The sequence below is a fragment of the Danio rerio genome, chromosome 23 (genome assembly GCF_049306965.1).
Source record: "Danio rerio strain Tuebingen ecotype United States chromosome 23, GRCz12tu, whole genome shotgun sequence".
NCBI lineage: Eukaryota > Metazoa > Chordata > Actinopteri > Cypriniformes > Danionidae > Danio > Danio rerio.
Genome location: NC_133198.1, coordinates 20775787 through 20794142, shown reverse-complemented (window position 1 = coordinate 20794142; position 18356 = coordinate 20775787). Strand labels below are relative to the sequence as shown.

The window sequence follows — 18356 nt, the reverse complement described above, 5'->3', positions numbered from 1 at the left end:
GCAGTGGAATGAACCGCTAAGTTATCCAGCATGTATTACACAGCGGATGCCCTTCCAGCTGCAAATCGGTACTGGGAAACACCCATAAACTCTCGCATTCACACTCTACTGACAATTTAGTTCAATTCACTTAAAATGCATGTCTTTGGACTGTGGGGGGAACTGGAGCACCCGGAGGAAACCCACGCAAGCACGGGGAGAACATACAAACTCCACAGAGAAATGCCAACTGACTCAGCTCGGACTCAAACCAGCAACCTTCTTGCTGTGAGGCAACAGTGCTGACCACTAAGCCACCATGGCACCCCTATTTCATTTTCTTCTTTCTGAATTAACTACATGACAGACAATCAGTGCTTTTGGATAAATCACATAAAGTGCATGTTTTATTTAATTTCATAACCTTGACAAATGACATACCAATACAAGAAATGAATTCATATATAAATACATTACATTGTAATAATACATATTCACATCCAAACACATTTACAAGCTTTTGGTGGTTTCATTGCAGAAGTGCTTAATACATTCAGTCTGTTTAAACAACAGATTCTGTTTTTTGAAAGGTTTTTACAAGTTTTTACACATTTCTGTAGAGACAATAACAGTTTTTATTTTCTTTTAGAAATGTACAGGCTCCCAAACCCCTGTTGCCATGTAAATGTACGGATAAAACAATGTTTTGTGTTTCATTTGCATGATGGTGTTGATGGTGCATGTACTATAACATGGCTGTGTTTTTGATTTGTAACAAGGCCCTCCATAATCCTTTTTACCTTATTCTTCACATACAAGCGGGCGCAGCCATTTGAATCTTTTTGGCTGGAGACTCATTCACTTTCATTCGTTTTTAGATGATAAAAACAGCTCGTTTTGCTGCTTGATGTTGCAAACTGTATGACTTTGCTTTATCTGTATAATCATGCAATCACTTGTTTGTAGAGCAGGAAGTTTTACTGTTTTCTGTGTTTTAATATTCCTGGTCATTTCTCCCATGGCTGAATCAGAAGTTCTAAAACAATCACAAAAACGAGCGCACTTTTGCATTGAAGAATAAGGTCAATATAAATGTCTACACTTGGAGGAATCTATTTGAAAATGGCATTTTCACCTAAAAACATCCCATGTCCACACTATCACGTTCAATCATTTCCCAAAATCTGGTCATCCAGAAATGACAGAAAACGCTGCAGTACTCTGTATGCGTTACGACCAACACAATCTCACGGCAATTCGTAACTTTTTCATTCAGTGGCTAATTCGTATAAATTTGTACAATCTAATTCGTACAATTTAGTACGATTTGCTTATCCCCCAATGACGGTTGGGGTTAGGGGTGGGGTTAGGTGCCACGCCTCCTTTTTAAAATCGTATCATTAGCCACTAAACAGGCAAAACGTAAAATACTTACGTTTTCTCGTGAGATCAGGCTGGTTAAGACATAAGACACTTGAACCATTTCAGATTTCCGCCTGACTCTTTGAAATATCGTAGCTATGTTGAGGAAAAGTTTTATAAATTGACCATCAGTGAGGTGAAGTAACACAGGACTCTGAAAATGGAGAGCAAACAAAATAACTGTGGTACAAGCTGTCCAGCATTTTCGCTAATCACATGGCTAAAAATGCATCAGCGTTTTTTTAAAAATGCAATAAAAAAAAAGTACTATTTTTTTTTTTGAAAGTCTTTTTTTTTTATAGTCCACATTGCAACATTAAAAGGACAGTTCACCCTAAAATGAAAAAAAAAAAAATGGATTCAGTCAAGGGTGAGTAAGTGCTGGCAGAATTTTCATTTTCAGGTGAACTATCCCTTTCAAATGCAGACATTCAAACAGAATTTTGCATTTTTATGCAAACAGAATTATGCAATTTTCAAATTCATCCACTTTGGAGAGAGTTTCCAAAAGGTTATGTTTTTGTTGCCTAAAAATGCTGTTTCAGTGCTGGCGGAGGGCCAAAACAGAGAGGGAATTGTGAGTTGTTGTTTTTTTTAAATGTATTAGAGTAAAAATGGTCATTAAATTGTTCATAATTCTTTGTTTTGATTGAGTCCAGTGCATACATTCATCTGCTGTTCTGTCATGACAGTGAAATATCCACTCAGGTCCAGCGCTGCTGCAGCTTCCAGGCTTTCTCACTGATCCAGTCCCGTGTTTTCCCGATTGCTGTGCGCTCTGTCATCAGCACTTCACTCAGACACTCCAGTTTGTCTCGATTCCGGTCCAAATACATCTGTGTATCTTTCTGTAACTGCTGAAGCACTTCAGGTCTGCTCTCATCAAGTGTCACGTTTGAACTCAGCATCGGGTTAAAGCGGAAATACACATTGGGCGGTAAGAGGTCATCCAGTAGAGTATGCACTCCTAGAAATGGGTGGATATCAGCACTATAATACATCCATAATATGCAAATGCAAAATATGCAAGTGTAAAAGAACAGTTTTGACTGGCTAAATTTATATAGTGTTTATTCAATGTAATATTTTCAGCTTCATTATTATAATTAGATTCAGAAAAAAAATTACATTTACAAAAAGAAAAGGATGTTTTTGCAGTAGTGCAAAATAAAATGTTGTCTGGTTCCACATAAGTTTTGTCAGTGCAGTTATTTTTTCTTTGTGTATTAAAGATTATAATAATCTATAAAAACAGTCTCCATAAAGTTTTTCTTGACAAATTAAATTGGTTAATTTAAAGGGTTTAATTAGTCTTGATTCACACACACACACACACACACACACACGCACACACACGCACATATTTTTTAATTAATTGTAAAATTATTCTGTATACTATTGAAAATTAAAATATATGACATAATTGTAGATTGTGTTACAGTTATATTGTATTATATTATATTGTATCGTGTATTATAAATAATTGCGTAGTTGAAAATAGCCTATTGTACGCAATTATTAATTGCAAAATTATTCTCTATAATATTAATTCAGGAGTTCACACTTAGATGTTGCTTGATGCTAATAGCAGGTTTGGCATGTTGTCCCACGAGAGAACCCTGAGCTTGGAGATAATTGAGCCCAGGGCTCCCGCTTGATAAAAATTGACTATTTATTGTAGGCTATAGGATTTATCTGATTGGTTGATTAATAACCAAAGTTTCCCTTAAAATGTTAGAAACTAGAACCACTATAGAGACTATTTGTCAGTTGTATTAAATGGTTATAAGCAGCTGACTGATATTCTTCATGTACAGCAGACTGACCCTCAGTATCGGTGGCGCTACAGATCAAGTTGCTGATTTTGGCTCTCAGACTGGTAGAGGTTGCAGGTCCTCTTCTAGCGTTATCATAGCGTCCCGTGCCCAGCGACAGCACACACTGATAGGGCTGATGGGGCCACAGCAGACGACTTTCATGGACAGCCAGAGCACAGGGTTATTGATGATTAGACCACCATCCTGGAGAAAAACCCAGAGAAAAAGTTCTACATACTAATATCCTTTAAGTCTTACAAATGGACTAAAACAAAATTTACTGACCTGGTGTATGTCACCGTGGAGGGGGAATTCTTGGAAATATCCTGGGGCAGCAGATGATGCCCGGACAGCCTGCCAGAGCCGGTATCCTGAACCTCCAGCATAGCGGCTTAGTCTTCCTGGAGCATGGTTATAGTTGCGGAAGATAAACGCTTTTGGGCTTTTCCCCCAGTTCACTACAGCGCTTACAGCAGATACCTGAGGAAGAAGACAACAGCAGTCTGAAGATCATGAAATCAGCATTTTAACGTGTTTAAAACTCAGTTTTTTTCATTTTCAATGCAATTGTAATGGGCGAGCACACCTAATGATATTAAATCAATTTATTTAAAAGAGACCAAAGAAAGTACATGTAGTAGAAAAACCAATGCAAAAAAAAAAAAAAAATAAATAAAAATAAAAATTAGAAACAGGTGTGGAACATAAAGAGTAACCATAAAAAAAGAAACTGAGGAAACAGAACAAACCAGAGGAAGAAGAGATTCGCCAGTTTCAAACTATGCAAAAAACTAAATAAAATGTGGTAAATTTGTAAATATTTAGTTCTCATACATTATCAAAATACTAAACATAACAATATAGCCTTTTTAAAAATGTTTTTTTTTATGTATGTTGTTATTTATTTAAATTTATTTATCATTTATTGTTTATTATTTTGACCAATAATGACTTTAAAAAGGTCTCTTTAAAAAAATACAGAACTGTAATTCCAGTTAACCCCAAAAAAATTGACATAAATTATCCATGAACATTGTTATAACAACAGAACCAGATCCAGTTTAAGTAGTTTCACTTAACAGACAGCAAGTGAAATGTCTTTATGACCCTAAACGAGAAACTATCACAACATGTCACTCATTAACCAATATTTTGGACAACTCAATATATTCTATAACATAACAGAGTTAGAAAAAGTCAAATGCTTCTCACCTTTGGGCTCAGCACATCTCTTGCAGTTTTAATTAAAATGTCTTCCCCCATCTTTTCTCTGTGATTCGCAAATGAATAGTTAAGAGATCATTACAGGCTTTAATACAGTATTCAGTTTCTGCTTGTACCGAGTGTGTAAATACAACCTTAAGATCCTCTCCCATGTTTCAGTGTTGTAGTAAGAGTGCGTCCAGCCCATTTTCACTGTACCAACAAGGGGGTTTTGCCGAAAAACATCTGTTCCAAATCGATGATACATCTCTTCGCATTCATCTAACGAGATACGAGATAGACCCAACAAGAAAGCCAGAACCGCTCCTGTGCAACAAATGCAGATTATATTATATAATTTATATATATATGCACCACATAATATTAATTCATGTGGTCATCATCGCAAAAAAACAGGGGGGTCGCTTGACGATTTTTAAAAATCGAATTAATTTTATTAAACTATTAGAATTGTAGTTGGTAGTTAATAGCAACATTGTTACAAAACAACATGCAAATAAAAAGCCATGATCCTTTTGATATTTTTGTGAGCCCTGGGGTGATTAGGTCGACGTTATATTAAAGACACAGCAATAGCGTCAGATGCAGCACATTGATTTTATGGCACCAGGTTAAACGTTCTGAGTGGCTCTGAGTAGATTCTCCAAAATTAAATGATGAATGAACTGATGATGAAATAACGAATAGGCCTATAGGTATGTGTGCATTGTAGTGCGCAAGGTTTATATATTTATAACCACCTCAGAGAATATTGGGGGTCACGAGTCACTGGCATTGTTATTTTGAGGGTTGCAGGCTAAAAAGTTTGGGAACCCCTGTCCAACAGGTGGTTTGTCAAGCCCACTGACTTTATTTAGTAATGTTCAACTTAATTTGTTTGTTTAAATTCAGCTCAAATAAATTGTTTACGATCACTTTCCCTTAAAAAAAAAAGTAAATCCAAGGAATCATTTTTTTCCATGTTTCTGGTGCATAAGGAGAGGAAAAAGTGTCTCCTACAGGTGGTTTGTCAAGCCCACTCACATGCATAAAGCACACTCAGTGTTGCACAATGTTTAAACATACTTTACTTATTCTCAAGCGGTATCAAACCTTTAGAAGTTTCCTTATTTTATTTACCACAGGAAGATATTCTAAATGATGTTGAAGACAAGTAGCCATTGAAATCCAATGTATAAAAAAAACTATGAAAGTCAGTGGTTAACAGTTTCCTATAAATATCTTATTATGTGTTTCACAGAACTTTATGATGGCAGAATTGATTGGGTGAACTATATCACTATCAATCTTTGAATAGTATTATATATTTATATGGTCTGTATTACTTTGCAATGCAGGTTGTGCATTATCACCTGTGCTGACTCCACATATGTAGTCAAATAGCTGATACACTTGTTTTCCCGTTCGAGCCTCTAGATTTTTTAACACTTGCAATGGAACCAACCCTCTGCGATAAAGAAAACAGTTGTAAGTTAAAGCCATCTTGGAGTCATATTTCTTTAGTATGTTTATTAAATTCATTAATCATACTTGGTTCCTCCTCCATCAATGGAAAGCACTTTAACCCCACATCCTTTGACAGGGTCCACGTAACCAATCAGAGCCAGAGTTTCCCTAATGGCTTCTTGAAGATTTTCATTCATCCAAAAGATGCGTCGATGGCTAAGGAGCAGTAGTGCTGCTTTTTCCTGTATTTCAAAGAAGCAATTAACAGCTTCAATCAGTTAAATGTACAGTTTTATATTTGAAAATGGATTTATGTGTTACCTGCCACACCACAGCTTTGCTTGCCGGGTGCTGAATAAGGTGAGCATTCAGTTCCTCTACGCAAGAAGTGATGTTTGATGTTACCGTAGCTTTTTCCAGCTTGTTCAGTAGAACTCTAGTCATCTCGTCTGCTTTCCTCCTCCTCAAAACCTAGAAAAGAGATCCTTAAAGTAATCCAACTGATTTGAAAATACAGATTAAAAATAAAGATTTCAAAAACTTCTGCAGTAATCTAATAGAAGAGCCATTTTGGTTCCCACAAAAATCTTTTTTTAATGAAGAGTTAAGTCTTAAATTAAGTATTTTTTCTTAGTGTGAGTAAAACTGTAATCATTTAAAAGAACATTTGGGGAATTAAAAGGTTCTATGGATGTTAATGTTCCTTTATGGAACCATCAGTGATAATTAAGAAGCTCTATTTTTAAGTAAGTAATGTATGTTTATAAAGCGCATTTATTGTGTATGGCCATACATCCAAAGTGCTTCACAATCATGAGGGGGGTCTCTCCACACCACCACCTGTATGCAGCATCCAATTGGATATTTTGACGGCAGCCACAGGACAATGCACCAGTGCGCTCACCACACACCAGCTATTGATGGAGTGGAGAGACACAGATAGAACCAGGTCAGTGGATTGAGATGATTGGGAAGCCATGATTTGTAAGGGCAAACCAGTATAGACACGTAGGAACTGTTTGCAAAATGTACAAATAACTTCAAAGAAAGAGCAAGTAACACGCTATTATACTGACTTTGCATCTTATAAGCAAACTTCGATCTTTAAAATAAAGGTTCCAAAAGAAGGTCTTTGTAGTGTGGCTGTAGACAGAAGAACTATTTTGAAGCCATCAACACCAGTTAAGAACCTTTATTTTTAAGAGTGTATGCCTTAAAACAACAGGTGTCAAAGCCAGTTCCTGGAGGGCCACAGCCTGCACAGTTTAGTTCCAACCCTGCTTCAACACACTTATCTGCAGGTTTCAAACAAGCTTGAAGGATTCAATTAGTTTAATCAGGTGTGTTTAATTAGAGTTAGAATTAAACTGTGCAGAGCTCGGGCCCTCCAGGATCTGGCTTTGACACTTCTGCCTTAAACCAGTCTGCCATAGACTGACATAGATGACTTACTGTTGTATCCAGCATTTCCTCTGCTGTTCTTGTCATTGTTTTGGTTTGGTCAATTCGCCGGCCAGAGCTCATACCCAGGTAGCTGCCCACAAAGCCAGGTATAGTCGAGGGATTCAAAAGACAATCAAGAAAGGACACTGATTTATTCTGGATGAGCTTGGGTGAACGTCTGTAATGTTCCAGCTCTCCATCTAGCTGGTCATTCTCTGAGGCTGCAGAACCATTGAAGTACTGGTTGATGTGTTTGGCCATATGAGTGTAGTTTTCCCCAAAGCGTGTGGTGAGGCTGCTCATGTGGAACAAGCCTGGAGATTTTGGATGAAGAATTGGAGTATGGTCTTTTGTTTTAGAATCAGAAGTCTTCTGGGTGTTTGTCTTGGTATGTGGCATCTGATGTCCTCTATCGGTTACTTTTGCTCCAAAGTATCGATTGATGTGACGGGCAAAGTGAAGGTATCCTTCTTCCCATGAACTACATATATTGTCATCAATCGGTGGTTTCAATCTCTGGGTAGCTTCCTCATGAATAACACTTTTACTACTCATAACTACTCTTTCCATACTCATTCTAGACTTTCTGAAGCCTTCATCTGGCGATACGTTAATGTGAGTTTGCTTTGGTGAAAACACGGTGTTAATGTGATTGGCCACATAGCTGTAACTTTCCCCAAATCGATTGGCTAAGGAGCTGATGTGGAAGAGCTGTAGTCCAGGATAAGCTTCTTGAACCTGCTCTATGCTCTCTCCAGAGCATCTGTCTCTCTGAACTCGTCTCGGTGGTCTGGTTAGTGATTCATCCTGCTCATAATCCATCACTGATACCCGTTTCTGCCTGAAATACAAGTTAACATGCCTAGATAGACGATTATAAGACTCTCCTAATCTCACTCCGAATACATCCAGCTGAAAAGCAGTCCTGCCATTCTGGTAAACTCCAATGGGTGCTTCTGCTTTGAATGTCTCTCTGTTGGAGGTTGAGTAACATCTGTACATCTGAGGACCTAGTTTGTTCTCATATTTCATATTACTAGTAATGGCTCCTAAGAGTTTGACAGTATTCATTGATCTGTGAGATTTCAGAGAGATTCTCCTTGAAGATTGAGGTGAAGAGAAGAAGCTACATGACCTATGAGGCCTCCTGACAAAGTGAGGTACATTTCTTATGTTTGTGAGTAAATATTTCACTTTACACAGTAACTGGAGTTTTCTTGAGCCCAGGTGAGAGACTCTAGTTTTGATGACGTACCAATCCATGGGTGAGGAGACAAAAACAACAAAGTCCAGAGTAGATGATCTGAATGAGAAGGAGATAAGCTTTGGCAAAAAAATCACAGTCGCGGGATGTCTATATAAACATGAAAACAAAATTGAGCACTAGAGAAAAGGTGTATTTTACATTTATTCATTGATTTTCGGTCCTTAAAAAATTTAAGGAAAATATTAGGTTAAATTCTACAAACAGGTAAGTCTACAGAAGTTAACTTTTGAAGTGGATCAGAATAGTTTTTTAGAACCTAAGAACAAGAATGGGTGTTGTTCAATAGTTTTGGGACAATTTAAATGAAAGGTTTTGAACCACTTCAAATATTGACTACTGCATATGGACCCAAAAGTGTTTAATGTTGATTTATGTTTGGGCGCCCCCTGCTGGTTATATGAAGATGAGCTGTCCTATTTTGGTCTCCAAATTAATTGAATAAATATGGTTTTGTATACATGGAAAAATATTAATGGAAAGTGTTTACTTTGATGGTTTAAATATTTTTTTGATAATAAAATGCAAAAAATATGGGAGAAATAATGTTACACTGTTGTTCTGTATAACATATATTTATGCAAACATGAAACAACATAGCGTGTAGCCTTATAGAAATATGTAGAAGGGGAAGTGATCACACTAATTTGTATTTGAATTTGAATTACTAAAATATATTACTGACAAATTGAAAAATACTAGTGGTTTAAAATAAAATAAAGATTTCAAATGATAATTTTTTTGTCTTTGAACATCTCAAACAAAGATTTTTGGATATGCCTGATAGGATTTTTTGGTCAATAAACATGTTACCCTGACTCAAATTTTAATGATATCTTCTTATGGTAAATAATATTCATATTTTTCCCATTAAACATATTAATAAATAAGAAAAGAGTATTTTTAATGCACAAATAATATATTATGATTGAATAATTAATTAGCTAATTATAATGTAAAGCTGTATTAAATTACTAAAACCCATTTTCATCCTAAAATACATAATGACGTAAATAATTTATTATTAAAAAAAAAACATTAAAATGTATACATGTCTCTTTTATTTATTGACTCATTTCATAATGTAATTATTGTCACATTTTATGGCGTTAATAATGGATTTGCAAATTATCCTCTAAAAAACTGTCAAATTAGTTTTCTAATAATAATGTTCTCAACAAATCTAATAAATAGCATAAATATTATATAAAGTCAGAGTCAATTCAATTCACATGGTATCCAACTGACAGTAATATTGTAATATGACAGAATGTCAAGCCATTCTGTGAACAAGATAATCTATGCTTAGAACTGTGAGACACGAAACTGTCAACATAGGTCAGAAAAATACCGTTTTGTAGTTCCATGAAGCACCAGAACTCTTTTGATATTTATAGCGTTGGACACATGGCAGACAGAGGAAAAACTCTTTGCCTCTTGTCTTTGTTGTGGTCTGAGGACTGACACAGACGGTCACATTGTGTACACACAGATACACAACATGTTTCCACGTGCTTCACTTGGTCACGTGAAATCCTCTAGCCTAGTCCTCCATTTAAAATTGCATATATCATAAAAAAACTACCATTAAACCAATGACTGCCCTCTTCCTTACAATTTGTTTAGTTTGTAAAATATTAACTTTTAATGTATCGTGACAAGGTTGGCATGTGGCAGCTGAAAATTCTATACAAACTTCAGTAAATATTGCAGGCAAATCATTAAATTATAAATTATAACCACACTAATTAAATGTGAAACATATTTTTGTAGTAGATAATGTTGAGCCCTAATATTATTTGCAAGCATTGGCTAATTACACTTGCTAATGAGCATTTATTTATAACTGCATTTGAAGATACCGTCAATATCCAATAAAGTACGTTTTTTTGTTTGTTTGAGGATGTGCATTTCTATTAACATTAGGAAATCAGACTTTTATGCAGTGTTACATTTAATACTGATAGAAACATGTCATTAAGTTGTAAAGAGATCTTTAAAAAATGCAAAACAAAAATAATTTATCACACTTGTAGCTTGTATTAACTCGTTCTAATTTTATATGTATTGTAATAAGTGTTTTTAAATGTCTATATAGTTTAATTGAATTTTAGTTAACATTAATATTCATTTTATTTTAAAATTATACCAAATGAAAATTAGACAGATTTCCTTGCCAACTAGCTATAACTATAGCTGATGAGTATATATTTTCATTTTATTTAAAGTTTATTTAATTCCAGGTCATAAAATGTTGTTAGTTGTATGCTTTTAGGCAACTACAACACTAAAAATACTTTTAAAAATAGACTGTACATTTTTAATACATTGCTATATTTTCTATTAAGATAGAAGGTCAAGTATAAATCCAATTCATCAAACCATATGTAACCTTGAAGTTGACTTCTAACTCTCTGGCTAAATAAAGATAGTTTGTCTTACCTTTAACTTTCTCCTCTGCTCCTGAACTTGACTTCAAAGTTATAAATAATGCTCAGTTTCTTTCCATAACACTTATATTGCTCGTGTATTCTTATGCATTACTTCTTGTGGTGTTTACACTTCCTTCTGTTGTGATTTTTAATCCCGCCCTACCGAGGTACAAAGCCTATTGGCCAGTTTAAAGCAGCACTTACCAAACCCCTGGCCATTCCTCATTAAAGCACAACCTGTCCTACCACATCCTAAAAGTTGATGACTAGTCAGGAGGCATCTAAAATTAGAAAAAGCGCCCCTCTCAGAGATGTTCAAAATGTCAATAGTGACGTTATTACTCGGTGTAAATAATTTAGCCTATAAACAGTTATTTAGTCATTAATGTTTATTTAAATATAATTTATTTAAAGTCTATTTAAATGTAAAGTTTATTTAAATACTTAAAAAGTGTGTGTATATACATATTTATATATATATGACAACTTAATAATAGAAAACATTATAGTTCTAACTTTATGACATTAAAGAAATTGTTCACTCAAAAAAATAATGATCTGTTAATTCTGTTAATGACATGATTCACTTTTCCCTCAATAGAGCATTCAATTGAATGAATTCTATTAATGAAACGGTGGTCCTTGCTCCTTCTCAAATGGTACCGGCGCTTTTAGAGTAAACAAAATATATAAGGGCAAAATCAAATAATAAATAAATATACATGGCTCCATGTGATACAATGAGATTTTATGAAGCAAAATAATCAGTCTGTGCTTGTTGCTAACAATGCATACACAGTGTGAAGGCCATTGCAAAGTTCTCTGTCCCTTATGTCTCTTTTTTAACACAGCGTCCAGTGGTGCAGTTCTCTCTGCCTGTCCACTTCAGTCTATTCCGTGCAAACACCCCATAGGCTTGATCCACTACAGGCCTAATCAGTGGAAAAGACAGGAATCTGCCAAGCCAACCCAAACCAACCGCGCTGTACATCACTGTAAATGCTGGCACACCATGGTGAATCTGTCCTCAAAAGAACAAACAGAAACGTGAGGAATATTATATATTTGATCAGGTTTTTTTTTAAGTTTCTCGAATAGACCATACAGATGTTTCTAAATGTTCTAGATTCAAAACTCGCTAAATATGAGCAAACTTATGAACTTAAATATTTCACATGATTAAAGGGTAGAAACATATCCATCACCTTGTTATTCTTGTCGATCACTGTCATTTCCTTCATTGCCATCTCATAACTGACTCCATATTTGCTCTCGTCATATTCTGCCAGTGAGATGTCTACAAAATCCACTTTGTCTGCTCTTTTTCTTTGAAGAAACTGAAGAAAGCTAATTTCCTTAACACAAATTGGGCATTTTCCATCATACAGCACCTGTGACACAAAATGGACATGATACTTTAGATATACATGTTTATACTGATACTTCGAGGTTCACTGGGTTTTTGGATCTTCATTCTTGAAATTATAATCCAAATATGCAAGCATTTGACTTTTCATGAATTAGGTTCATTGTTAGTTGTCTAGTATAATGAAATTTTACCACCATAATATATTCAGGTTCATCTTGACCCAGAAGAGATACTTGGCAAATGCTTTGACATGCCCATAATATTGTTTGAGTTATAATATACATTCAAACAAAATGTTGCCTGTTTAGTGTATAGGTCAGCTTGGGACACATTGTAACATATGCCTTCAGATGTCAAAAAAAAAAAAATCATAACTTTAAATCTATTAAGTAAATATTAAAAATATATTTGGACTTTTATCAAACACACTTTGGTTTGAATTTTGTCCTCCAACTGGATCACTAGCAGTGATTACCTTTTAAATTGGAAAGTGGGCGGATATTTGAATAAACTTAATTCGCAGACTATTGTGAGACCTTCAACCCCACCGTTTAGCAACTTCTTAAAGAGTTAGTTTCAAGTTTTGAATATTACTGTTATTTTCACAATTGTTACCACATTTTCCTTTATATTGAAACATTTAGTAGAATGCAATACATGAGCAATTTCACGCAAATGTCAACCTTGCCATGAAAAAGTTAAACAGAACAGTGAAACCATTCTTTTGGTGCAAGCATTTTGTAGTGCTTAAAAAATACAAAATAAAAAAATAAATAAAAAAATAAAAATGTCTCTATTAATGTTTTCTATGGAAGTTATTCCAGAACTATGGAACTATAGAACTATGGAAGTTGATTTAGAAAAAGTCACACGAGTGTCATTGCCACGTCACATCCATAACTAAGCTTTTTCCTCATAAATGCAAAAGTGTTAAAGAATATAAATTATTTTTGTTCTGTAGTGAGCCAACCCTTATCCTTTTGATTAGCATAGTTTTTTTTTTTTTTAGATTGTAGTTTACTTCAAAGTTTCTTGTATACTGTAAACTTGTTTGTTTTCTTCATTTAAAATAAAAAACAATGTGTTACAAATTGATATTTTTCTGACCCCACAAGTCTGTGGTTAGTTGTTTTGGTTAATATAAACCGTTGTTTCATTATAACGTTAACTTTCTGTTAATTTGTTTTGAACTTTTACTGCCAATGTCAAATCCATAAGGCTGGAATTGCTCATATGCAAGGCTGAGTGAGAATCCATAAGTGATTTTCTCACCTTTATAGATTCGCGTCCTCCGTCATGAGAGTTGAACAGTCGCCGTAAGTTCACACTCGTTCTGGTGCCAACACATCTTAAAACCCCAGCCAAATGTATCCCGAGAACCATCTCAGCTTTACTAATTGACATAAGCAAAAACATCAATTTAATTAAAAACCATTGCAGCTTGTAGATCTGACAGAATAGGCACGCATGTATGCTAGCTAACGTTATCTAAGAACTTACACAACACATTTATTAACTCATACTCATTAAAAACTTGCTGTTTAATTTACCAGCTAACGTAAATGTAAACATAAACGCAGGAAACAATTCAACGTTTATTGTGCTGTAAAAGCAGTTGAAGGCAATCAAGGCATTTTATCATCCAAACACTGGGCTGTGTTTCTATATGCGTTCTCAGCGGTCATGCGTCCTCGTGCAACGTCATCATCAGCTGGACGCGTGAAACTTCCCGGATGTGATCTTAATATTTATTTATTTATTTTATTTATTTATTTATTTGTAGTATTTACAAACATAAAACAAGAGAATACATCTCACAGCAGTTATGAACATAATAAAAAATTTATAAAATAAAAGGAAATAAATTATTTCAGTTATACAAAGTATAAGCAGATGACATGGGTTGAAAAATAAATAGGTAAGATAATAATAATAATAATACAAATTATTCAATCAATTGAAATTTACATAATGCCTCATACGTTTTTTTTTTAGCTTTTCTGTTTTTAATGTTACACAATGTACCATATTGTTTAATCTCTATTATAAAATGAGCACAATTTGGCTTAGCTTTGGCCCATTTCTTGGCATGAATATGGTATTTTCCAAGTATTATTATTAGTTGTATAAGAAAACATGTTTTTGAATCAATACCATCTTATACAAAAGCAAATATGACATCATATAACCCAATTTGTATTGGTGTACCAAATGTCCTTGAAATAAAGTTAGAAACATCACTCCAAAATAATCGTGAGTACACACATTATAAAACAGATGAGTAACAGTTTCTTTAATAATACCACAAAAATCACAAAAGTTCTCTATTAACTCCAAACTGTTCAAAGAATTCTTTTACAGTATAAATTCTGTGTAAAATTTTAACTGATACCTGTCTTACTTTATTACTTATAAAACATTTATTTTATTAGTAACCATACTTTTTTCCACTCAATGTTTCCAAATTTTGATGACCAAAAGACTGTTGGTGATGGGATTCGATTCTTTTTAAAATACATTTCTAATATATCTATTACTACATTTATCTTTAACAATGTTAATATCACCAATATATAAACCATCATCACTTGTCTTTGGCTGTTGGTCCACATTGTATATTGAATTACACAACAGTGATACAACTTTACTTGGTATTGCATCAAAAATAACAGCATGGTCTTTTGATTTTACAGGAACTTTAATTTTTTAAGGAATTCCGAGTAAGACTAAAGCAATCCATGTTCATCAAGTAATTGACTGACTGTAAATTTTCCATTGTCATACCATGATTGAATAAATATAGACTTCCTTTTGTACAAGATATCTTTTTTATTCCACAGAAAATATCGATGAGGTGTAAAATTATGTTTATAGACCAACTGCCAAGCCAACAATGCCTGCTTATGAAAACTTGCCAATTTAATAGGGATTTTATCAATAGAGAAATTACATTTTAAAAGAAAATTTATGCCACACAAAGAGTTAAATATAAAATTCGAAAAGATATGCCACAAAGTTTCTTTATTTTTAATGTATTCAATTATCCATTTTTATCTTAAATACCTCATTGAGATCTGTAAAATTGAACACTTCAAGGCCTCCGAAGTCTTTGCTGTTATTTAAAATATCTTTTTTTAAATAGTGAACCTTTTACACCAAATAAAATCATAAAGAGTTTTATCCAATTCCTTAACAACATTTTTCGAAGTTTCCATTGAGAATAATATGTATACAGACCTTGAAATTCTTTCCGCTTTAGATAGCAACACACGACCATGTAAGGACAGATCTCTCATTAACCACATATTATATCTGTTTTTGATCTTTTCAATGGTGGGCTTAAAATAGTTCATTTCTTTGTTTCAAATCCTTGCATATTATTACAGCGAGGTGTGTTAGTGTCTTTTACTGGAATACCACTAACTTCTTTTAAGGGACAGTCTTTAAGAGCAAATAAAATAGATTTACTCTTATTCATCTTTAATCCAGAGACCTCAGTAAATTCCTCAATACAATTAAAAACACTTCACTTTTTTACTATTTTTTTTTTTTACAAAAATTGTGTCATCAGCTAATTGACTGAGTTTTATTTCTTTGTCAAACACTGAAATACCTTGAAAATTTGCTTTTTTAATACGAGTAGCCATTACTTGTGAAACTAATAAAATAAGAAAAGGCCAAATAGGGCATCCTTGCCTTATCCCACGGCTCATTTTAAACCTTGGACAACTTCCATGAGATGATTGGACTGAGCTATTGCAACCATTATAAAGGGTTATTATAAAAAAAAAAAAAATTCAATAACTTTGAACATAAGTGTTCAATAATATTAAATGCTTTATAAAAGTCGATAAATAATATTAAACTGTCATCTAGTATAAAATGGTTATAGTCAGTTAGGTCAAGAATTAATCTAATGCTATTTCCAATAAACCGTCCCTTCAGAAAGCCTGATTGTTCTTAATTATCATATTTAAAGATTTTTTAAATTCTTTTGGCCAATATCAGAGAGTAAATTTTGGTATCATTGTTTAACAAACAATTGGTCTCCAATTTTCCAAGTACAATTTGTCTTTGTTAGATTTTGGTATTAGTGTAATTACTCCTTGTTTTAGTGAAGCTGGAAGCTCTCCAATTATAATTGATTCTTTAAAAACAGCAAGTAAAAAAGGTGCAAGAATATTATCGAAAGTTTTATAAAATTCCCCTGTCAACCCATCACTTCCAGGAGATTTATTTTCTTTGAGACTATTTATACAATCTATTACTTCCACTATATTTAAATCTTCATCACATGGATTTCTAAAATCAGTGTCAATTTTATTGGTAGTTTCTGATAAACTGCTAAGGAAAAGTTCTTTATTAGTGGGTTGATTAAAGGAACTATATAATTTACAATAAAATTAATACACATAGGTAGAAATCTCCTAAGTATTCTCATTGATAGATTTATTATTAATTTGTTAACAGATGAAATTTCCTGATTCCTTTTTATCTAAGCTGAAAAAATATTTAGTATTCTTTTCTCCGGCTTCCATCCATTTTTTTCTTGACCTAACAAATGCACCTTTTGCTTTTTCTTCATAAATATTGTCTAGATCTTTCTGCAATGCTGGAAGTTTTAATACATCATTGCTTAACATATCTTGGTTATTTCTGCACATAATAGAATAAATTAAAAAAATTCTTGTTTTCGTTTTCTTTTTTACCCTTTTGCAATAGACTTTCCATATAGGATATAATGAGTTTTCTTATTTCAAATTTAGTTTGTTCCCAGTATTTTCCATACATTTGGGTCATACTTGCCTGTTTTCAATATGTAATAATTAATGTTTTAATTTGAGCTCCAAATTCTTTACATTTCAGTAAGTTATTGTTAAATTTCCAGTATCCCCTCTTAACCCTGTCTGACTGACGGCCTAAAATGCTATTTTTTATTGATATGCCCTTGTGTTCAGTTAAAACAGATGGTTCAATATTTACAAATTCTACTTTTTCTTTCATACTCTGATATAAGCCAAAAGTCAAAACGATTGGAGATTGGAGAGGATTGGAGAGATCCGTCCCTATTAGACCAAGTATATGCTAAGGAATTTTTATTCTTATACCTCCAAATGTCAACTATATTTAACCTTAAACATACGTTGCTTAATTCATTTGCACTATAGTCAACTTTCGGGGGCAATCTATCTTGTTGTTCATTAAAAAATAGTGTTAAAGTCACCACCCCAAATAACTTCAGCTGAAGGGAATTTTAATTGCAAGTTAAGTTATTAATATGACCTTCAATATCTTGAAAAAGTAATCCATTTATTTTTTTATTGTTGGTGGCATAGATATTTACAATAATAAATTGTAGCTTGTTTATTTCAACAAGTAGAATGATCCAAATCCATTTTCATCCGATTTGAGTTATTGTCTTCCCTAAAAACTTATCTTTTAAAATAGCGACACCTGCTGATCTATATGAAGCGCCAAAAGAAAATCAAATGTCACAACCCCGTGATTTGGATAGAGGACACACCTATGCAGACTTGAGCACCGAACTCGCTCTGATAGTCTCAGACGTCATTGCGACTAGAGGTAGGAAGCGCAGCATTTTATTTAATTTATTATTAAAAAAGTTCAGAGATATCATTTCTTTACCACTGGAGTTTCCATAAATGAAACGGTTAAACAAAACCATGAACATCTTTTGCTGAAATTCGCATTAAAATCCGTTTTATTTATATTGTGCAAGTATATTTAAAACGTTTTTATGCACAGTATATATTTTGAAAAGGGTAAAAACAATAACATGTTGTATGAATGCTGTACTGTTTAAATTATTTACCATTTAAAACACGTGAAGGTTATGTGACCCTCAGGAAAAACGCAGCATCTCATTTCTCAAAGGACGCGTTCTCTGCCCTCGCGGTCTCCCGAGTTCTTCCGAGTACACCTGGCAAGTCCGTTCTCTG

At 33.7% G+C, this 18356-nt stretch overlaps 1 long non-coding RNA gene and 1 pseudogene across 2 annotated transcripts; both read right to left on the bottom strand.

The window, feature by feature from the left end:
• Positions 1 to 353: 353 nt before the first annotated feature.
• Positions 354 to 11198, bottom strand: LOC559664 (calcium-independent phospholipase A2-gamma-like; annotated as a pseudogene).
• Positions 11199 to 11760: 562 nt separating this feature from the next.
• Positions 11761 to 14047, bottom strand: LOC141380477 (uncharacterized). 2 transcript variants are annotated; one of them, XR_012398441.1, is made up of 4 exons: positions 13897 to 14047; positions 13669 to 13789; positions 12233 to 12418; positions 11761 to 12048 (listed from the first exon to the last, which is right to left on the bottom strand). It is a non-coding gene; the product is annotated as an uncharacterized lncRNA (long non-coding RNA). The 2 variants fall into 2 exon arrangements; XR_012398442.1 differs by having other exon boundaries at positions 13947 to 14047.
• Positions 14048 to 18356: the final 4309 nt, after the last annotated feature.